The sequence below is a fragment of the Microtus oregoni genome, unplaced genomic scaffold (genome assembly GCF_018167655.1).
Source record: "Microtus oregoni isolate MIOR12 unplaced genomic scaffold, Mior012 000063F_ref0000156, whole genome shotgun sequence".
Classification (NCBI taxonomy): domain Eukaryota; kingdom Metazoa; phylum Chordata; class Mammalia; order Rodentia; family Cricetidae; genus Microtus; species Microtus oregoni.
This window is the reverse complement of record NW_024543873.1, coordinates 2,423,606-2,447,847: the sequence shown is the minus strand read 5'-3', so window position 1 is coordinate 2,447,847 and position 24,242 is coordinate 2,423,606. Positions and strand designations below refer to the sequence as shown.

At 42.5% G+C, this 24,242-nt stretch overlaps 1 pseudogene; it reads right to left on the bottom strand.

Moving 5' to 3' along the window:
* Nucleotides 1-8,240: 8,240 nt before the first annotated feature.
* On the bottom strand, nucleotides 8,241-23,908 carry LOC121439819 (annotated as a pseudogene).
* Between the last annotated feature and the right edge of the window lie 334 nt (nucleotides 23,909-24,242).

Here is a 24,242-nt window from a genome sequence, read left to right as displayed (position 1 = left end):
TTGGACTGGGTGTCACCTAGGGAGATAACTTTGGCCAAAACTATGTCACCTGGGCAGGAAACTCTTGTAAATTTCAACCTTGTCTTTTTCAGTTGCTCGGATATCTTACATGCAGATAGTTCCTCGAAAAGCATTTTTTTTATTGAGAAAAGGAAAAAAAAAAGTATCCGCCTCCTCCCAACCTATCATTTCCCTCCCCCTCCTCTCACCCTTCTCCCCCTCTCCCAAAACTCCTCTCACCCTCCCTCTCCAGTCCAAAGAGCAGTCAGGGTTCCATGCCTGTGGAAAGTCCTAGGTCCGCCCCCCTCCGTCGATGTCTAGGAAGGCTAACATCCAAACTGGCTAGGCTCCCACAAAGCCAGTACATGAAGTAGGATCAAAACCCCTTGCCATTGTCCCTGGCTTCTCATCAGTCCTCATTGTTCGCCTTGTTCAGAGAGTCCGGTTTTATCCCATGCTTTTTCAGTCACAGTCCAGCTGGCCTTGGTGAGCTCCCATTAGATCAGCCCCAGTGTCTCAGGGGGTGGGTGCACCCCTCTTGGTCCTGACTTCCTTGCTCATGTTCTCCCTCCTTCTGCTCCTCATTGGGACCTTGGGAGCTCAGTCCAGTGCTCCAGTGTGGGTCTCTGTCTCTATCTCCATCCATCACCAGATGAAGGTTCTATGGTGATATGCAAGATATTCGTCAGTATTGCTATAGGATAGGGTCATTTCAAGTTTCCTATCCTCAGCTGCCCAAGGGACTATCTGGGGACATCACCCTGGGCTCCTGGGAGCCAATCTATGGTCAAGACTCTTGCCAACCCTAAGGTGGCTCCCTTAACTAAGAATTGTGTTTCCGTGCTCCCCTGTCCAAACTTCCTTTATCCCAATCCTCCTGTTTCCCCAAGTTTCCCCCTCCTTCCCTTCTCACTTTTCTCTCCCCATCCCCCCTTACCCTCATCCCATCCCACCCCCAAGATCCCAATTTTCTCCCCGGCTATTTTGTCTACTTCCCATAACCAAGAGGATAACTATATGTTTTTCCTTGGGTTCACCTTCTTATTTAGCTTCTTTAGGTTCACCAATTGTAGTCTCCGTGACCCTTATTTATGGCTAGAAACCAATTATGAGTGAGTACATCCCATGTTCATCTTTTTGGGTCTGGGTTACCTCACTCAGGATAGTGTTTTCTATTTCCATCCATTTGCATGCAAAATTCGAGAAGTCATTGTTTTTTACCGCAGCGTAGTACTCTAATGTGTATATATACTTTCTTCATCCATTCTTCCATTGAAGGGCATCTAGGTTGTTTCCAGGTTCTGGCTATTACAAATAATACTGCTATGAACATAGATGAACAAATGCTTTTGTCATATGATCGGGCATCTCTTGGGTATATTCCCAAGAGTGGTATTGCTGGGTCCAGGGGTAGGTTGATCCCGAATTTCCTGAGAAACCGAATCACTGATTTCCACAGTGGTTGCACAAGATTGCATTCCCACCTGCAATGGATGAGGGTACCCCTTCCTCCACAGCCTCTCCAGCAAAGGCTATCATTGGTGTTTTTGACTTTAGCCATTCTGACAGGTGTATGATGGTATCTCAAAGTTGTTTTGATTTGCATTTCCCTGATTGCTAAGGAAGTTGAGCACGACCTTAAGTGTCTTTTCGCCATTTGAAATTCTTCTGTTGAGAATTCTCTGTTCAGTTCATTGCCCAATTTTTTGATTGGGTTAATTAGCATTTTAAAATCTAGTTTCTTGAGTTCTCGATATATTTTGGAGATCAGACCTATGTCTGTGGCGGGGTTGGTTAAGATCTTCTCCCAGTCAGTAGGTTGCCTTTTTGTCATAGTGACAGTGTCCTTTGCTTTACAGAAGCTTCTCAGTTCTAGTAGGTCCCATTTATTCAATGTTGCCCTTAATGTCTGTGCTGCTCGGGTTATAACTAGGAAGTGATCGCCTGTGCCCATATATTGTAGGGTACTTCCCACTTTCTCTTTTATCAGATTCAGTGTGTTCGGGCTGATATTGAGGTCTTTAATCCATTTGGACTTGAGTTTTGTGCATGGTGATAGATATGGGTCTATTTTCATTATTCTACAGGTTGACATCCAGTTGTGCCAGCACCATTTGTTGAAGATGCTTTCTTTCTTCCATTGTATACTTTTAGCTCCTTTATTGAAAATATGGTGTTCATAGGTTTGTGGGTTAAAATCCGGGTTTTCTATACGATTCCATTGGTCGACTTCTCTGTTTTTATGCCAGTACCACACTGTTTTCATTACTGTAGCTCTGTAATAGAGTTTGAAGTCAGGGATGGTAATGTCTCCAGAAGATCCTTTATTGTATTGGATTGTTTTGGCTATCCTGGGTTTTTTTATTTTTCCATATAAAGTTGATTATTGTCCTCTCAAGATCTGTGAAGAATTTTGATTGGATCTTGATGGGGATTGCATTGAATCTATAAACTGCCTTTGGTAGATTGCTATTTTTACTATGTTGATCCTCCCAATCCAAGAGCAAGGGAGGTCCTTCCATTTTCTGGTATCCTCTTCAATTTCTTTCTTCAATGCCTTATAGTTCTTGTCAAATAGATCTTGCACTTCCTTGATTAGATTTACCCCAAGATATTGTATGCTGTTTTGGCTATCATGAAAGGTGAAGCTTCTCTGATTGCCCTCTCTGCTTCCATATCCTTTGTGTATAAGAGGGCGACTGATTTTTTGGAGTTGATCTTGTATCCTGCCACATTACTAAAGGTGTTTATCAGCTGTAAAAGTTCTTTGGTGGAGTTTTGGGGGTTGCTTATGTACACTATCATATCATATGCAAATAACGAAAGCTTAACTTCTTCCTTTCCAATTCGAATCCCCTTGATCCCATTATGTTGTCTTATTGCTATTGCTAGAACTTCAAGCACTATATTGAAGAGGTATGGTGAGAGTGGACAGCCTTGTCGTGTTCCTGAGTTTAGTGGGATGGTTTTGAGTTTCTCTCCATTTAATTTGATGTTAGCTGTCGGCTTGCTGTATATAGCTTTTATTATATTTAGTATGACCCTTGTATCCCTAATCGCTCCAATACTTTTATCATAAAGGGATGTTGAACTTTGTCAAATGTTTTTTCAGCATCTAATGAAATGATCATATGGTTTTTTCTTTCAGTTTATTTATATGATGGATTACATTGATAGATTTTCATATGTTCAACCAGCCCTGCATCTCTGGGATGAAGCCTACTTGATCATAATGGATAATTTTTCTAATGTGTTCTTGGATTCGGTTTGCCTGTATTTTGTTGAGGATTTTTGCGTAGATGTTCATGAGTGAGATTGGCCTGTAATTCTCTTTCCTGGTTGAGTCTTTGTGTGGTTTTGGTATCAGAGTAACTGTAGCTTCATAAAAGGAATTTGGTAATGACCCTTCTGTTTCTATATTGTGGAATACATTAAGGAGTATAGGTATTAGGTCTTCTTGGAAGTTCTGGTAGAATTCCGCATTGAAACCATCTGGTCCTGGGCTTTTTTTGGTAGGGAGGTTTTTGATAACAGCTTCTAATTCTTCGCGACTAATCAGTCTATTTAGGTTGTTCACCTGGTCCTGGTTTATCTTTGGTATATGGGATTTATCTAAAAAAGTGTCCATTTCTTTTACATTTTCCAGTTTTGTGGCATACAGGCTTTTGTAGTAAGATCTAATGATTCTCTGAATTTCCTCTGTGCCTGTGGTTATGTTCCCCTTTTCGTTTCTGATCTTATTAATTTGCATATTCTCTTTCTGCAGTTTGATTAGTTTGGATAGGGGTTTATCAATCTTTTTGATTTTCTCCAGAAACCAGCTTTTTGTTTCATTGATTCTTTGGATTGTTTTCTGTGTTTCTATTTTGTTGATTTCAGCCCTCAGTTTGATTATTTCCAGTCTTCTACTCCTCCTAGGTGAGTCTGCTTCTTTTTTTTCTAGAGCTTTCATGTGGTCTGTTAAGTCTCCAATATGTGCTTTCTCTGTTTTCTTTAAGTGGGCACTTAGTGCTATGAACTTTCCTCTTAGGACTGCTTTCATAGTGTTCCATAAGTTCGAGTATGTTGTTTCTTTATTTTCATTGAATTCAAGGAAGACTTTAATTTCTTTCTTTATTTCTTCCTTAATCCAGATATGGCTCAGTAGTTGACTGTTCAGTTTCCATGAGTTTGTAGGCTTTCTGGGGGTAGCATTGTTGTTGAATTCTAACTTTAATCCATGGTGTTCTGATAAGACACAGGCAGTTACTAATATTTTTTTGTAACTGTGTAAGTTAGCTTTGTTACCGAGTATGTGGTCAATTTTCGAGAAGGTTCCATGAGCTTCAGAGAAGGTATATTCTTTCCTCTTTGGGTGGAATAATCTATAGATGTCTGTTAAGTCCATTTGCTTCATTACCCCCATTAATTCTCTAATTTCTCTGTTAGGTTTCTGTCGGATTGACCTGTCCATTGGTGAGAGAGGAGTGTTGAAGTCTCCTACTATTAGTGTTTGCGGTTTGATGGCTGCCTTGTGTTTTAGTAATGTTTCTTTTACAAACGTGGGTGCTTTTATATTAAGGGCATAGATATTCAGGATTGAGACTCCTTCCTGATGAATTGTTCCTATTATGAGTATAAAATGTCCCTCTCCATCTCTTCTGATTGATTTAAGTTTGAAGTCAACTTTGTTAGAAATTAGTATGGCCACACCTGCTTGTTTCTTAGGTCCATTTGCTTGATAAGCCTTTTCCCAGCCCTTTACTCTGAGTAGGTGCCTGTCTTTGTGGTTGAGGTGTGTTTCTTGCAAACAGCAGAATGTTGGATCCTGTTTTCGTATCCAATCTCTTAGCCTGTGCCTTTTTATAGGTGAGTTGAGTCCATTGACATTAAGTGATATTAATGACCAGTTGTTGTTAACTCTGGTCACTTATTTAGTAGTAGGGTTTATGTGTTTCCCTTCTTTGAGTTGCGCTGTGAAGGGTCTCTAGATGTCTGAGTTATTGTGGTCATTGTTGGACTCCTTGGTTAGTGATTTTCCTTCTATTATTTTCTGTAAGCCTGGATTTGTGGCTACGTATTGTTTAAATTTGTTTTTATCCTGGAAAATTTTGTTTTCTCCATTTATAGTGAATGAAAGCTTGGCTGGATATAGTAGTCTGGGCTTGCATCCATGGTCTCTTAGTTTTTGCAGTAGATCTATCCAGGACCTTCTGGCTTTCATGGTTTCGATATAGAAGTCAGGTGTAAGTCTGATAGGTTTACCTTTATAAGTAACTTGGCCTTTTTCCTTTGCGGCTCTTAATATTCTTTCTTTATTCTGTATATTTTGTGTTTTGATTATTATATGGCGAGGGGATTTTTTTTTGATCCAGCCTATTTGGTTTTCTGTATGCTTCTTGAACCTTCATAGGCACATCTTTCTTCAGGTTGGGAAAGTTTTCTTCTATAATTTTATTAAGTATAATTTCTGGACCGTTGAGCTGCACTTCTTCACCTTCTTCTACTCCAATTATTCTTAGGTTTGGTCTTTTTATTGTGTCCCATATTTCCTGAGTGTTTTGTGATGAGAGTTTGTTGGACTTGCTGTTTTCTTTGATCAGTGTGTTTATTTTCTCTATGTTATCCTCAGAATCTGAGATTCTTTCTTCTATCTTTTGTATTCTGCTGGTTATGCTTGTTTCTGTATTCTCTATTCGTTTACCCAGATTTTCCATGTCCAGCCGGCCCTCTGTTTGTGTTTTCTTCATTGCCTCCATTTCAGTTTTCAAGTCATGAACTGTTTCCATTATCTGCTTGATTGTTTTTCCTTGGTTTCCTAGGGTATCATTCACTGATTTACTCAGTACCTCGAACTTTCTGTTATACTTCTCATCCATTTCTATAAGGGCGTTTTTTATATGCTGTTTAAGGGTGTCAATCACTTTCATGGAGTCAGTTTTTTCTACTTCTTCTTGATTAAGGTGTTCATGTCCTCCTGTTGTGAGGTCGCTGGCTTCTGGTGGTTTCGTGTTGTTTTTCAGATTGTTGGGTGAATTCTTGCATTGGCGTCTGCCCATCTCTTCCTCCCAATACTCCCCTATGGATCTTCTTTTACAGGATCCGGTCTTCTTGCCCACTGTTGGACCTTCCCAGTGATGTCACTCCCCAGTGATGTTTCTCCTGGTGTCTAGATCGGATCTCCATGCTGCTTGGTTAGCTCGCAAACAAAGGGCCCACCCTGCTTGCTGCAGGCAGGCTATGGAGACAAAGGAGCTACTGCCCTCCCCTTTGCCCTCCCGATTCGGGTTCGGTCCCACGGCCCAAGCAGGCTGAGCTGGGAGGTACTATGCCACCAAAGAAGGGAGGGAGGGAGGGAGACAGGGGGTGGGGGGATTGGATGAAAGCTGGATGGGATAGGAAGAGAGAGGAGGTATCGGGCAGTATAGCCCCTGTAGGATGACCAGGAAATGTCAGCGGGCTGAGGTAAGTCTGAGTTCCCTGTTCCTGGCTGCCGCAGCACTCACTCACCACAAATGATGTTTCACTTGGTGCCCAGTCCGAAACTCCGTGCTGCTTGGTTAGCTCGCAAACAAAGGGCCCACCCTTCTTGCTGCAGGCAGGCTATGGAGACAAAGGAGCTACCGCCCTCTCCTTTGCCTTCCCGATTTGGGTTCGAGCAGGCTGAGCAGGGAGGTGCTATGCCGGCAAAGAAGGGAGGGAGGGAGGGAGACAGGGGGTGGGGGATCTGGATGAAAGCTGGATGGGATAGGAAGAGAGAGGAGGTATCGGGCAGTATAGCCCCTGTAGGATGACCAGGAAGTGTAGGCGGGCTGAGGTAAGTCTGAGTTCCCTGTTCCTGGCTGCCGCAGCACTCACTCACCACAAATGATGTTTCACTTGGTGCCCAGATCGAAACTCCGTGCTGCTTGGTTAGCTCGCAAACAAAGGGCCCACCCTTCTTGCTGCAGGCAGGCTATGGAGACAAAGGAGCTACCGCCCTCCCCTTTGCCCTCCCGATTTGGGTTCGAGCAGGCTGAGAAGGGAGGTGCTATGCCAGCCAAAAAGGGAGGGAGGGAGGAAGGGAGACAAGGGGTGGGGGGAATCTGGATGAAAGCTGGATGGGATAGGAAGAGAGAGGAGGTATCGGGCAGTTTAGCCCCTGTAGGATGACCAGGAAGTGTAGTCCATCTTCTCTATTTCAAAGTCCAGATTCCCCCCTTACCGGTACTCAGTTTAGAAAGAGGCTTTAACACATCCTGCTGCACCCCCTTTTCTAGAGTCTGCCATATCTACAAGCAGTCACAGCATCAAAAGCAGCTCACGCCTTGGCCACTTTCTCACAGGTCATGTACTCTAACCGCACGACATACACCACCATGCTAATGCCACCCTGATGTGTCCTCCCTGCCGGAACTCAGGCATAACCATCTCTATAGGCTTTCCACACTGCTTCTCCTCCAATCACCCTTGGGCTAACACAGCCCATTGCTCCCTGCATGCTCTGAAGTCTGCATCCTATGTCTACCCCTAACCTGACCTGGTGCATCTACTGAGAATCCTTTGCCTCTCCTGCCTGACCTGGGAGGATCGATCAATATGCCTCTTGTGCATCTTGGTCTAGGTGTGGGAGCAAAGAAGAAGCCTCTTTCTAATGGGCATGGGATGGGCTCTTGTGTTTCCTTTGAAACAGTAGGATCTGTGTCAGGAGGACTCCTAGTACCATAACTGTACCATTGAAAGGAGGGACAGTGAACAGACCTGGGGGTAGCCTAGGTCACTGGTCACACTCCCCTCTGATGAATGCTCAGAAAGTAGTCTTTTTGTATTTGTTGCAGTACAAGAGTGAACTCGTAGATTTGGGGGAAACTCTGTTTTTGTCGTGAACAGTCTTATCACTGGGGACTTGTCCTGTTCCTGTTCTTAGGTGTTTGTTCCTACAGGGTCGAGTTAAGGTAAGGATGGTACAATGTGACAAGAGAGAAGAATATATGTCTGAGCGAGGATTGCCGTCAGTCTTGAGAAACTTTTGTGACTTGTGGAGTAGTAAAGATGACTCAGGGTTTGATCCCTTCCTTTTATCTTCTGTTAAATATTTTCTCAATAATGGACATCCACACCTTACTGACCCCCAAAAAGGACATGAAATATTTTGAATACACAACTCTTTATTGCTGAAGGGATAAGGTGTCACAGCCATCAGAAGGTGTCAGTGACACCTGAAGATCCTGTCTTCATCTGAGGCCTGGACAAGATGATGCTTCAGGACTCCTACAAAAGCTTTACTGCAAGGTGTCCTGGCTATCAGCAGATGTACACTGGAGAATCTGAGACTGCTGATGTTTCCTGTATTGGGTTCTTCTTTTCTTAAACCAGCTCTGCAATAACATGGTGAAAGAGATGGCTTTAGTGTATTCAACAGTCAATATCACAAGAGGAAAACACAACTCTGTGTAACAGTAAATGCCAGTGAGGCTTTAGATCGACCAGTCTTTCTCTGCCAAGTAAAAGGTACCTCGTCATTCCCTTGAATTATCTGACTTACTTGAACTACTGCTTAGAATAATGATATCTTCCCTGACTCTCTGGAAAGTCACACCCCACTGCATGAATTCTTGTCTATGTAATCCTCATGATATATGCCTATAATAGAGAAGATGGGAGAGCTCATATTTGGCCTTGAATCTATATTAACAAAGGCCAAATGGGTCCCAATTCTGGTTCCGTTTAAATAGGTGCAGGAACAGCTGAAACAACTGCCATAGATTATTCAAATTTGATTGTTTGAGATGATCCCAAGATTTCTGATCTAAGTTGAAGAGCCAGAAACCTGAATATATTACTAATTTCTTTTACTTTGACCCTGTACTATTTTATCCATGAAAGATCTACAAAAATGCAAGGCCCTTGCTGGGTGACTGTGGAGGTTTCTGTGTCTTCCCATAGAGGCCTCTTATCTCCTATGCACAGGAAAGGAAGCTGCTGCGAAGTGATGGGCCAATGCCTGGGCCAAGTCTGGTTTTCAGCAGGCTTGCTGAAAATTCAGCAGCCTATTGGTCTAAGAGAGGAGAAGAGTGAAGATGAGGTGTTGCGAATGGGCTGCCAGTGCCCTGGAGTGCATGCATGAGTAACTGCTTTTTAAATAAGTAGAGGAGATATATCAATCTGTTGATTTCATTGGTAAAGTAATAAAGAAATTGCCTGGCCTCATAGCTTAGAACATAGGTGGGTGGAGTAAATAGAACAGAATGCTGGGAGAAAGAGGAAATGAGCTCAGAGACTCAACAACTCTCCTCTCGGGAGCAGACACCTCAGCAGAGACGCCATGCTCCCGGCTCCTGGGCAGACACACGCGATGAAGCTCCGACCCAGGATGGAAGTAGGCTAGAATCTTCCCGGTAAGCGCACCTAGCTGTGGTACATAGAATATTAGAAATGGGCTAGTCCAGGTGTGAGAGTTAGCCTAGAAGCGGCTAGATAGAAATGGGCCAAGCAGTGATTAAAAGAATACAGTGTCCGTGTAATTATTTTGGTGCATAAGCTAGCCATATGGGTGGCTGGGGTGCTGGGGACGCAGCCCCACCACTCCTATTACTACAGATGGCGCCCAGACATGATGGACTAAATCCACTTAAAAACATGAGAAGGCTTAAAAATAAGGGAGAGAGAGTTTAACACAGATTTTTGCTGTTTGTTGGTGGCGTGCTGTAGAGAGATTTCCTGATTCGGCAACAGCAGCATAAAAAACGCTGCGTCATTTTAAAGCACGGCTTCCTGGGCCTATGCTGCAAGCGTTAACTCTGGCTTTAAAGCATTTCAAAGGCTTTTTAGGGTACTGGATATTTGTGTTCCCACTTGGGATCGAAAGGAGAGTGCTCTGAGACTGTGCTGATGGCTCAGCACTCCCTGCCTGCACCTGGGCAGACTGCAAAATCAGGCTTAGGCAGGCCGAAGAGCATGGCGGATTCCCGCCTACATACAGAGACCTGTTTTCACACTGCACAGTGCTCTGCATGTCAGATTTGGCTGTAACTTGGATAAAAAGAGTTTCTGTGCTGCACGCTCAGTCTCAGAATTAAACTGCTGAGTGCAGCTCCAATGTGGACTTGCTGTGTGCTGGAACTCTGCACAGCTCAGAGGCACCAAATGGATCTGAGGCAGGAGCAACTGCTCCATGCTGAACTGGAACTACCGTAATTATTGTGATAACAGCGCAGTTAAGGTTTCGACTGGGCAGGACACAGGCAGTACCATATTACCTGTACATGGTGCAACTTAAGTTTTTAAGAACAGCTTAACATTTTAAGAAATGCTCCTGGATAGTAAAAAAAATGTTACAGATTCACAATAAAACAGATTCAGACATAAAAGACCACACTGTTGGATGAATGTATGTAGGCTTGAGAGAGAGAAGAAGAAAAATATAAAGAATAAAGTTAATGTCTTAAAAAGAAAAGGGTAAAGTCTTTAAAGAGACAGAGTACAGATAGTTAAAAGATTAAAAGAAATAAAGAAAAATAAGCCACGTAAAAATGGAAAATTCACAAAGAGTCTGGATTATGTACATTGTGCTTTCTTTAAAATTTTTGACTGTAAAGGAGCTAAGTACAGAGAGACATTTCATTACATGGGCTGCCAAGCTAAACCAGAATGGATATAAGGGTATTACGATTTCAAAATTTGGGTCTAAGAATATGATGCTTTGGAGAGGTTCTTCTTTTCTTTTCATAGAGGACCAGACCCTGTGGATTTCTTCTATTCCAATTTGGTATGATTGACCATGCCCTCCTGAAAGGTTGTGAACATCTTCAAAAAATTGCTTCGCTCAACTGCCAACTGAGATGAACCTAGCACACAGGTTATACCATGAAAGACCTAATTAACAATGCCCCCATTCAGCAGGAAGCATTTTGGAGAGAAAAAACTGCGCCCATGTTCCCAAAATATTGTTTATAAATGTTCTTTTACATTTAAAGAGGGATATGATATAGGTATGAATAATTTGCATTGGTATGGATTTTAAGGTCAATTTTGCTATATGTATATGTATTTCTGCTCTTGATTAAGATATTGTGATTGTGTAATTCATTTTAAAAGTATAATGTATAATTAGAAAATATAGGTTGTTAATGGATAATCATCAATAATAGTAAAGCTTGTAGTCATGTTAGTTAGATTTTCTAGATATATAGAGATGTATTTCAGTTAGATAGACATTCTTCAACTCCATCAAAGACTCCAGAAGGATATAATACTACCTAAGTAAACAAGAAATAAGAAAACTCTAGAAATGACAGAGATGTCTCGCTGCCTGTACAGTCACCAGTTCTTTTGTACCTTTGGGGCATCCTTCTTTGGCCTACAGGCCCATAGTATCCAGCAGACATTTCCATGAAGCAGGAAATTTCAAAGGCAGTTCAGTCACTATCTGCTGTGTCCTGCAGAATGTCTTGCAATCTCTTTCATGAATCAGGAACCCCGAAAGATCATCTCACCTTTAGGCAAGTTCAGTAGTCCTCTCTCTGTGGGTTCTCTGTGTCCAGTTTATGCAACAGTCCAGGCAAGAGCAGTTTCTTGCCCAAATGGCTATCAAACTCCATAAGGATCCTCTTTGATGCCCATCTTCTTCTTGAAGTAGATTGGTGCTGCCAGGAGCAGACATGTCTCATTGTCATGAAAAACCCTAAGTTATTAAAACATTTAAAATGCCATATTCTATAAGTTTTGAAAGATATGAAGAATGCCTATCTAAAATATATCTATGTACATCTAGAAAATATTAACTAAAGCTAGCTGTGCAGGCGTCCGGGTGCCTGGGACACAGCCCTGCCGCTCGTATTACTACAGAGGAGAAAGGACTGGGGGATGATGAGGAAAGGAAGGTGGAAAGGGTACGTGAGGGGACAAGATTAGTCGATAGAAAGAAGAAAGAAAGCAGAAGATAAGAGAAGGGGAAGAGGAAAAGAAGGGAGAGAGAAAAGCTCAAAGGAAGGAAAGAAAGAAGATATAGATCATTACATTGTTAACAATCTCTGGTGACTAAATCCCTATAGCTTAGTGTCAGCATTAACTGGACCATTGATTCTTGTCCTGATCAGACTAACTGTGGAACCCTGCATCTTCACCTGCATGGCCAACTGCCTCAAACAGAAAACAAACTCATTCAAGTTACTGGTTTCTAGAAACAACTATGCCCTCCTAGAATAGGAAGAATCAATGATTTGACTCATGCCTTCTAATCTAGTGGGAAATGTGACAGGTTAAGCCAGTGAAGAGGTTTCTCCATCTCAATTGTCATTGAGGCCATTTCACGTAGAAATAGAATTTGATCTCTGTAAATGAAAATCCCACAGGAAGTTAATTAAATCTATTCTAGAAACCAAAATCAGGGATATTCTAACTAACTTAGCTGTGGTTAAAGTACCTGTTTGTATGAACCCTTCCGCCAGCTAACTGCTTATCTTAGCTTCAGTAAACAGCGTGATTCAAACTGCTTACTTCTGCACAGGCAACTGCATTGGCTAAGCTAGATGCTAGGACATCTAGGTTTTAAGATGCCCTTAAAACCACTGTGTTCTGGACGCCTGGGGCCATGCCTTGGTGCCCAGATACCTGGGTGTCATCCTAGTCAGCTGGAATAAAGACTTTCCATTAGCTATAGACCGTGTGAGTGGCAATCTCTGCTAACAACTATGGAGTGCCCTATCCCAAATGGAATGTGTTCATAACCTCCTCCCTTCAAGGCTCAGGGATCAAAGCAGAAGAACAAGCAGAAAAACTGGAATATACAAAGGTGCTGGATGATTCTAAAGGAACAAAAACCTATTTTCTGTACAAAAGGTCAAAAATCAAAATGAAGTCAACGCACTTCAACAATACATGTGCTTGTACTGCCTTGTACAGAAGCTCAATCCTAACTCCCAGTGGGGCTCCATACAAGGGGCCCATGTCAGGAAGGACAAGGGATGCTGTGAGATTCACCACGTAGGATAGTGGGATACCTGCTTCCTACCTCCCCTTACTGTCAGAAAACAATCTCCTTCTTTCCCAGGCTCCTCCTCCTTCTCCTCCTCCTCCTCATTCCCCTCTCCTCTTTGTCCCTCCAGCATCTTCTCCTTCTGTTCCGGTGTTTCTGGATCTACTCTGGCATATTTTTCTTTATCAAAACACATAATTTCTCCGCGGTGAACCACTTTACTCCCATGATTTCAGGTCACCATTTATCGATGGACGGCTTCTTATTGCTCCAGCACCTTAAGGAGGTGGGGTGATTACAAGGTATCACACTTGCCAAAAGAGTGTGCAAAGTCACATCCTATCCCCAGCTCAAACAAACAAACAAACAAACAAACAAACACCATTCCCAAATTGACTTGGGAGAGCTAACACTACTCAAAGGGAGGCGTGCACAGAGATGTACTGTTGGGATCTATAGGAATAGGGAAATGAGCCAATTCAGACAAATCATTCAGATATCTTGGGACTCCCTGCTTCCATTGTGTAGGTAATAGGGGTAGGTCACTCTCAGTTATGGAATTTTGCCCTCCCCCTCTTTCATGCCCTCCTAACTTTTCTGGGCTCAGGATAAAGGCAATTTTCTCAATGAGAGTTGTAGCTTGATAATTATGCCCTACTTTTGCCCAACATGAAGGGCATCCTGGGCTCTGTTCTTCTACAAGGAGATCAAAGTTTTTAGGATGTACCTCCACTCAGGAATGTGATCTGCAACAATGTGGAGAACAGTTAAAACAAACTGTCTCCTCCTTAATACATAGCCAGCTATGGAAATACAGTCACACTTACCTGTTAGATGTCACCATCCTCTGAGACTCCTAGGGAATAAGGGTCCATTATATTGGAAGTTCTCAAACTGCACATCTTTAAGTCCATGTCCTTTCTCCCCTGCCTGCCCCTCCTATTATGTGGATGTATAGTCTAAAGAAGACCAACTAAAGGACCAGAAGCCATGAGGGGAACTCAATACTCCCAACATGATGCCTCCATGAAAACAATCAAAGCCCCAGTGTGATGGGAGGATGCTGCTTGTTGGTTCCCAGCCTCCCGGTTAGCTTAGCCCCTAAATAATCACACAGGATCTATATTAATTAAGTCACTGTTGGCATATTAGCTCTAGCATATTATTGGCTAACTCATATATTAATTTAACCCACTTCTATTAATCTGTGTTTCTCCATGTGACAGTGGCTTATGAGCAAATTTGGCCATGTCTGCCTCTAGCATTGGGTCCATGGCTTTTCGCTCCGACTCTGCCCTTCTTTATCCCAGTATTCAGCCTCGCATTCCCTGCCTACCTAAGTTCTGCCTTGCTATAGGTCCAAAGCAGTTTCTTTCTTCATTAATGGTAATCATTGTACACAGAGGGGACTCCCACATCACCAGTGGCAAACTCATGTGGGTTCACATTAGATCAGAGTCCCCCATGATTTATTACTAAAGCCTATCTATTATGTTTATAAGAGGAAAGGGGAAATAAGAAGGCTTTGGGAATGTCACACTGAAGAAGATGCAAACAAGAGAACAGGAGTGTTTTTTCTTGTATGCTGTGTCCATGCTCTCTAGAGCAGCAGTGCATCAGCCTCTGGAGCTGTAGTGCATCAGCCTCTGGAGCTCCAGTGCATCAGTCTCTCTGAAGCTGCAGTGCATCAGCCTCTCTGGAGCTGCAGTGCATCATCAGCCCCTCTAAAGCTGCAGTACATAGGGCTCTGCAGTATATCAGTCACTCTGGAGCTGTGATTCATCAGCATCTCTAGAGCTGCAGGGCATCGGCCTCTCTGGAGCCGCAGTGCATCAGCCTCAGGAGCTGTAGGGCATCTGTGTCTCCAGAGCTGCTTCACATCAGTCTCTGGGGCTGCAGCACCTCTGTGTCTCTGGAGCTGAAGTACAGGGTCCTGTCAGCTTGAAAGCAGGAGAATTCCTCACTCCTTCAGCTTTTCTTTTCCAATCTCTGCTCCTCTCCATCCTGGGGGAATCTCCCTCTTCTCTCCCAGTTTCTCCAACCTGAGCCTGGTCCTACTGTAGTTTACACCTAGTGGTGTTAGGATGTCAGTCATCAGGGGCTCCTAGGCAGGACTGCTATTCCGCAGAAGCTACTGCTGCAGGTAGGGAGTTTGCCTACATCAAGACTCCCTGATCCATGCTGAAGGAATTTAGCATGAATAGCACTCTGCACTGCTTTTCCACTTCTCATTTGCTATGGAGTGGCCTCTGGGCTCATGGCCTCAGCTTTTATCCCATGATCTAAACATTAGTCTTTACTGTCTGAAGGAAAGATATTCATTTGAAAATAAGATAGTTACAGCTCTTACTTAAAGTGAGCTCTATCTTTTCCCACATTTCAAAAAACACACATGTTCAATATAGACTCCTTTAAAGGAAAAGAATACTTTCAGTTTTCAAGTTAGTCAACAGAAGACACACTTGACTGTGGCTTGGCACCTTTGCTTTTTATGTATTTGCAAACACATAAAAACTTGCAAAGGTGTGTGATCTGCATGTGTATCTATGTGCAAATGCACACTCGTGCATGCAGAGGACCAAGGTCAGAGTCAAGCATCTTCTTAGCTTGCTCCCCACATGATTTACACTGGCAGGGTTGTCCATGAACCTCAGCTCAGCAACTGAGCTAATCTAGATCTCCCTAAGGATCCGCAGTCTCTGCCTCCTGAATAAGAGATTCTGACTACAGGTGAGCTGACACCTGCTAAACTTTATGCTGAGGGTTCCAACCCAGATCCTCAGACTCATGTGGCAAGAGCTTTATCTTTGGGCCCTCTCCTCAGTACCAACCTGCATTTTGACTATCAATAGCATCCCCTGATCACGTTCTCTTTACTCGATTAACTTAAATGGGCTCAATGTAATTCTTTTTATTAATTAATTAATTATTCATTTATTAAAGATTTCAGCCTCCTCGCCGCCACTGCCTCCCATCCCCCCCCCCTCCAATCATTCCCCCTCCCTCATCAGCCCAAAGAGCAATCAGGATTCGCTGCCCTGTGAGAAGTCCAAAAACCACCCACCTCCATCCAGGTCTAGGAAGGTCAGCATCCAAACTGCCTAGGCTCCCACAAAGCCAGTAAGTGCACTAGAATAAAAAACCCATTACCATTTCTTTTTGTTTAGTTGTAACAAAATTAACCCTTTAAAGCTGTCTGCCCCATACATCTCATAACACTGACATGACTATTTTGGCATTGTATTTAGATAATCTAAACACAGCATCGGGGAACATGAATGTTCAACTTTGCTGCTTTCTACATTGGCTTTACACAAACTTACAAAGGTGGAGGGCCAATCATGTGCACTTGTGAGTGTTGTTCCACATGACTCTTGGATAAATTAAACACAGGTTCGTTATGAAACACTAATTTCTCTCTGGTCTCACTTAATCCACACTTATAACTAAGTGTTTCTTTGTTGAAACTGAGCCCTGTTTTTCCCCTACTGCTTGCTACATCAATGAGAATGTCCCCAAGGTCACTTAGAATCCTACTACAACAGTACACATAAGTACCCTGAAATGACCTGAGGGTCCGGACTTCAGTATTAATCTCTGTACACATACCAGTAAACATTAACATTTTCCTAAATGCATGACCTTATAATACACAATGCTGTCTATATATATGATGTTCACATACTGATTATGAGTAGTCTGTGAATCTCAAATGGCTGAAAGACACTTGATGAAATGTTCAAAATTCTTAGTCATCAGAGAAATGCAAATCCAAACAACTCTAAGATTCCATCATACACCTGTAAGAATGGCCATGATCAGAACACTGATGACAATTTATGATGGGGAGGATGTGGGGTAAGAGAAACACTACTGCATTTCTGGTGGGAGTGGAAACAGCTTCTTTGAAAATAAGCTTGCCGATTTCACAGAAAATTAGGTAACAATCCACCTCCAGACCCAGCAATAGCACTGGTGGTTATATACCCAAAACACTCAATCATGCCACAAGAACATCAGCTCAAATATGTTCATAGCAGCATTATTCATAAGAGCCAGAACATGGAAACAACCTGGAAGGCCATCAGACAAAGAATGGATGAAGAAAATGGACATTGGTACCATCCCTGACTTCAAACTCTATTACAGAGCTACAATATTGAAAACAGCTTGGTACTGACATAAAATCAGAGAAGTCGACCAATGGAATCAAATAGAAGACCTGGACTTTAACCCACAAACCTATGAACACCTGATTTTCGATAAAGGAGCTAAAAATATACAGTGGAAAAAAGAGAGCATGTTCAACAAATAGTGCTGGCAAAACTGGATGTCAATCTGTAGAAGAATGAAAATAGATCCATATCTATCACCATGCACAAAACTCAAGTCCAAGTGGATTAAAGACCTCAATATCAGTCCGAACACACTGAACCTGAAAGAAGAGAAAGTGGGAAGTATTCTACAACACATGGACACAGGAGACCACTTCCTAGGTATAACCCTAGCAGCACAGACATTAAGGGCATCATTGAATAAATGGGACCTCCTGAGACTGAGAAGCTTCTGTAAAGCAAAGGACACTGTCACTAAGACAAAAAGTCTCCACTGACTAGGAGAAGATCTTCACCAACCCCACAACTGACAAAGGTTTGATCTCTAAAATATATAAAGAATTCAAGAAACCAGACCATAAAAGGCTAATCAACCCAATTATAAAATGGGGCACTGAGCTGAACAGAGAACTCTCAACAGAAGAAGTTCAAATGGCCAAAAAACACTTAAGGTCATGCTCAACCTCCTTAGCGATCAGGGAAATTCAAATCAAGACAACTTTGAGATATAATCTTATGAAGTAATAAGGGCAGCGGGGCTGCATCCCCAGCACCCCGGCTGCCTGCTTGGCGGCTAGCTTATGCCCCGAAATAATTACACGGACACTGTATTCATTTAATCACTGCTTGGCCTTTCTGCCCTAGCCCTTACTGGCTAATTCTGATATCCCGATCAACCCATCTCTAATAATCGGTGAGCACCGGTCTTACCGGGAAGATTCTAGCCTAGTCCATCCTGGGTCGAGCTTCATGGCGTGTGTCTGCCTGGGAGCTGGGAGTATGGCGTCTCCCTGAGGCGTCTGCTCCCGAGAGCAGAGCGGTGGAGTCTCTGAGCTCACTTCCTTTTCCTCCCAGCATTTTGTTCTGTTTACTCCTCCCACCTATCCTCTAACCAATAAAACGGGCCAGGGCAGTGCCTTTATTAGCCAATGACCTTCCTCCATCATTTCCCTTTTTCGGTTTAAACAAAAAAAAAGGCTTTAACATAGCAAAATTACATATACCAAACAGTTATCAAGTAAAAGTTACAATAATCTTTATCATAACTAAGGAAAACTACAACTAACTATTCTTAACTCCATCAAAGACTCCAGAAAGATATATTACCTAAGTAAACAAGAACTAAGAAACTTCAAACTCTAGAAATGACAAAGAAATCTCGCTGCCTGGACAGTCACCCAAAGTTCTTTTGTACCGTTGGGGCATCCATCTTCAAGCCTTCAGGCCCATGGTATCCAGCAGACATTTCCATAAAGCAGGAAAATTCAAAGTCAGTTCAGTCACTATCTGTTGTGTCCTGCAGAATGTCTCGCAGACTCTTTCATGAATCAGGAACCCCGAAAGATCATCTCACCTTAGGCAAGTTCAGTAGTCCTCTCTCTGCGGGTTCTCTGTGTCCAGTTTATGCAATAGTCCAGGCAAGAGCAGTTTCTTGCCCAAATGGCTATCAAACTCCATAAGGTGCCTCTTCGATGCCCATCTTCCTCTTGAAGTACATTGGTGCTGACAGGAGCAGAGTGTCTCATTGTCATGAAAAGTCCTCAGTTATTAAAACATTAAATGTCCTATTCTGTAATCTTTGAAAGACATGAAAAATGTCTATCTAAAATATATCTACGCACATCTAGAAAATATTAACTAACATGACTACAAGCTTTACTATTATCGATGATTATCCATTAACAACCTATATTTCTTAATTATACAGTACATATTTAAATGAACTACACAATCACAATACCTTAATCAAAATCAGAAACACTTATACATATAACAAAATTGACCTTAAATCTCTATCAATAAAGCAAAATCTATACTAATGCAAATTATTCATACCTATATCATATCCCCCTTTAAATGTAAAAGAACATTTATAAACATTTTTTGGGAATATGGGCGCAGTTATTTCTCTCCAAACTGCTTCCTGCTGAATGGGGGCGTCGTTAATTAGGTCTTTCATGGTATAACCTGTGTGCTAGTTTCATCTCAGTTGGCAGTTGAGCGAAGCAATTTTCTGAAGATGTTCACTGCAACCCTTCAGGAGGGCGTGGTCCATCATACCAAATCGGAATAGAAGAAATGAACAGCGTCTCATCCTCTGTGAAAACAAAATAAGAAACTCCTTTCCAAAGTATCATGTCCTTAGATCCAAATTTCAAATTCAAGGCATTTTCAAAATATCTGTGTTGGATTAGTTCAGCAGCATTTATAAATAAATATCTTTTAGCATCTGTTGCTCCTTCCTCAGCGTTTAAATAATTTAAAGAGAGCATAATAGCATACAGTATCAAGATTCTCTGTGTATTTTCCATCTTTGTGCAGCTTTGTTTTAACCTCTATTTTGTTTATTTTTACTTTTAACTCTTTGCTTATTGAGACAGGTTCTCTGTATCTTTGACCTGAAGTAACTCTGTAGTCCAGGCTGTCTTTGAACTCTCAGAGATCCACCTGTCTCTGCCTCCCAGGCATTCAGGATTAAAGGTGTTTGCTACTACACCTTGAACTCACAGAGATTTGTTAATCTCTGCCTTCTAGGCACTGGGATTAAAGGCGTGTGCTACCACACACAACAACTCTCTTTCTTTTTTTGTTTTTTTACTTTAAGAACTTCAACTTTTAGTCTGCCTATATTTTTAACACACTTTAAACCATTCAGAAATTTTCTTTGTCTTTGAATCTCTCTTTACTGTATATCTCTCTTTTTCTGACCACACGAGCCTTTAAATTACTGAGCAATATGGGTAGGATTAAAGGCGTGGCTTTGCCAGCTAGATCCAGTCCATTCCTTAGCTTTCCAGCCTCATGGTGGATATACAGGCTGTAGCCATGTTTACTGCAACAACTGTGTGGCATTTCAAGGTCCCTGCCAGCAAGTGAGCTACAACAGACAACACTCACGTCCTCTCTTGGTAGCCGGCCCTCCTGCCTCAAACGGTCAGAGTTTGCCCTGGCAGGATGGCCCAGAAAGCCAGCATTTTTAAACGGCGCAGCTTTTTTCCTACTACGGCTGAAAACCGAAAAGCATGCGTTCAGCTTTTCGTCAACACCGTTTAAGTATTTCGTGGCAGGACCTCTTAATGAGCTGCAGGCTTTGCAGCTAAAGCTGAGTCAGGAAGCCTCTCTTAGATGAGGCGCTTGCTTGCCTCTAGTAAGCAGAGTAGAACTGAGAAAATGCTGCTACCAAGAAACCAGGCACAATGCTTTCATTTTGTTCTAGAATTACTTCCCAAGCTGTCTCGGGCTTTATGTGGAAGCAGTTGTCCACGTGGGCGCCATATGAAGTAATAAGGGCGGCGGGGCTGCATCCCCAGCACCCCGGCTGCCTGCTTGGCGGCTAGCTTATGCCCCGAAATAATTACACGGACACTGTATTCATTTAATCACTGCTTGGCCCTTCTGCCCTAGCCCTTACTGGCTAATTCTGATATCCCGATCAACCCATCTCTAATAATCGGTGAGCACCGGTCTTACCGGGAAGATTCTAGCCTAGTCCATCCTGGGTCGAGCTTCATGGCGTGTGTCTGCCTGGGAGCTGGGAGTATGGCGTCTCCCTGAGGCGTCTGCTCCCGAGAGCAGAGCGGTGGAGTCTCTGAGCTCACTTCCTTTTCCTCCCAGCATTTTGTTCTGTTTACTCCTCCCACCTATCCTCTAACCAATAAAATGGGCCAGGGCAGTGCCTTTATTAGCCAATGACCTTCCTCCATCAATCTTACACTTGTCAGAATGGCTAAAATAAAAAAAACACCAATGGTAGCCTTTGCTGGCGAGTTTGTGGAGAAAGGGATACACTCATCCATTGCTGGTGGGAATGCAAACTTGTGCAACCACTTTGGAAAGCAGTGTGGCAGTTTCTCAGGAAATTCGGCATTAACCTACCCCTGTACCCAGCAATACCACTCTTGGGAATATACCCAAGAGATGCCCTATCATACAGCAAAAGTATATGCTCAACTTTGTTCATAGCAGCATTGTTTGTAATAGCCAGAACCTGGAAACAACCTAGATGCCCTTCAATGGAAGAATGGATGAAGAAAGTATGAAATATATACAAATTAGAGTATACTCAGCGGTAAAAAACAAGGACTTCTTGAATTTTGCATACAAATGGACAGAAATAGAAAACACTATCCTGAGTGAGGTAAGCCAGACCCAAAAGAGGAACATGGGATGTACTCACTCATAATTGGTTTCTAGCCATAAATAGGGATATTGGGTCTATAATTTGTGATCCTAGAGAAGCTAAGTAAGAAGGTGAACCCAAAGAAAAACATATGGGCATCCTCCTTAATATTAACCTTCATCAGGCAATGAAAGGGGACAGAGACAGAGACCCACATTGGAGCACTGGACTGAAATCTCAAGGTCCAAATCAGGAGCAGAAGGAGAGAGAGCATGAGCAAGAAACTCAGGACCGCGAGGGGTGCACCCACACATTGAGACAATGGGGATGTTCTATCGGGAAGTCGCCAAGTCCAGCTGGCCTGGGTCTAAAAAAGCATGGGATAAAACCGGACTCGCTGAACATAGTGGACAATGAGGACTACTGAGAACTCAAAATCAATGGCAATGGGTTTTTGATCCTCTGCACATACTGGCTTTGTGGGAGCCTAGGCAGTTTGGATGCTCACCTTACTAGACCTGGATGGAGGTGGGGGTTCCTTGGACTTCCCACAGGTCAGGGAACCTGATTGCTCTTTGGGCTGACGAGGGATGGGGACTTGATCGGAGGAGGGGGAGGGAAATAGGAGGCAGTGGCGGGGAGGAGGCAGAAATCTTTAAAAAATAAATAACAAAAAAAGAAAATGAACATTTGCACAGCAGTAAATAAATAATGACATCTTGAAATTTGCAGGCAAATGGATGGATCTAGAAAACACCATATTGGATGATGTAACTCAGTCCCACAAACACAAATATAATATATATTCACTCATAAGTGGTTTTTAGTCATAAAGCAAAGAAAACCAGCAATCCCAGGGAACCGAGACAACAAAGAGGACACTCTGAGAGGCATAAATGGATCTACATAGGTATTAGAAGAAGACAAAATCTCCTGAGTAAAGTGGGAGTGTGGGGGTTACAGGAGAGTGTAGTCAGGAAGAAGGGAAAGGGAAGGGGGAACAGAGATAAATATATAGCTCAATAAAGAAAATCAAATATGATAAAAATGATAAAAATTAGAAATGAGCTTTTTAAGATTTTTTTCAGTTAAGAGACTATGCTGTTTCAAATAATGGGAAAGAACACTTAATGGGTGCCCGTTCCATTTTTACTTCTTGACAACTTCAAGACTCAGTGCTCAGTTACTATTATAACCCAGACAAGGACACCTCTCACCCACGCATGCATTTCATAATGGGTACAAGAACATGGACCATGTCCTGAAGCAGAGTGCCTTGCCCAAAGTCTTTTCAGATTTACTGACCCGCACGCTGGATTCTCCCAGGAACAAGCGCTTTGCAAGGTCCTTTCTGGGAGAAGAAGATGGAAATTGGAGCTGTTAGTGAAATACAGCATTTCAGCTTGGCAAGATGAATAGACATCTGGAGATGCATCACAGGCCAACACAAAACTATGTAGAGATGGTAAGCTCTAAAGTATGAAACTGACTTTTCATTGATCTTCATTTTATTGGAAAAATAACCACATGAATAGACACAAGGTGAATATGCTATATTAGCAGAGGGATTGCTTAGAAACCACTAGGTCTTGAATACAATTCCCATTATAAAACGGAGTCGTCAAGAAGAGGTTAAGAAGGAGGAAAAAAACAAAGAGGAAACTTAAAGAAGAAATTGAGAAGCACCAACCCGTTTCTAGAATCCACACTGCATATATATATATATATATATATGTGTGTGTGTGTGTATACTTATATGTATGTATGTATATGTGAATATGTGTATATGTGTACATGTGTATATATGTATATATATACACATATGTATATATACATATGTGTATATATATACATATGTGTATATATGTATATATACATATGTGTATATATGTATATATATACATGTGTATATATATATATATACACATTTTTATATATATATATATATATTTGACCTCCCAGACATCTTTCCCATACTCAGCAACTAAACAAAGACCTCATGCTTGGGCTCAAAGCAGATAGGGCCCAAAGTGTGAAGAACACACCTCCTAAAGAGATGCTGATGGATGGGAGCTGGAACGGATACTGAAACAAGTCACATACCTTTTGATCTCATCGGGGTACTTAGTTTTTTCAAAAACATCTTCCAACTCATTCAGCTGCCTGGGTGTGAGACCAAACTGGATCCCGTGGCCTTGTGCACTGGACCTGTGACACTCTGCCAGCAACCATGGTATTCTGCTCCTTCAACTGTGGGTTTCTGTACCCTTGGTGGCTCCCATGGCTCTCATGCCTGATGTCATCACCAACGTAGTTGAAGTTAGCAACGTGGGTCACATCATCCTTGTAGTGTGGGATGCCCTGGTTCTTTGGTTTGTCGGAACCTTTTAGAGAACCTTCACCATAGATGACACTTTCTGTTGCTGCAGTGGCCCCGTGTTCAAAATCAAGGCTCCCCTCAATTTCATTTTCATACAGTTTGTAGACATTGGGCTCCACATGTTGGGATTGGAAAGCCATCATGAGACCTAAAAGAGAGTAGTGTCATCTCCATAAATGGTTTGTGGATTGAAATGACTTTGCAGCATGTAGGTTTTTAGCAAGTTTCACATCTGTCCTCTTTCCATCACACAAACCCTATAGGAGATACGTGCCCACTGAAGGTGGCTCTAGGGAGCATGTGCAGAATGGATCTAACATGGATCCAACCAAGTACACCAAAGCCTCGAGGAATGGAGTGGAAGAGAAAGAAAGCTGTTGCAGGTGCACAAGTAGGGATGAGGACATGCTTTTACACCGAGCACATGGCCTCTGGGTGAACCCCTGGAGAACTCTAGCTTCTGTATCTCACTGG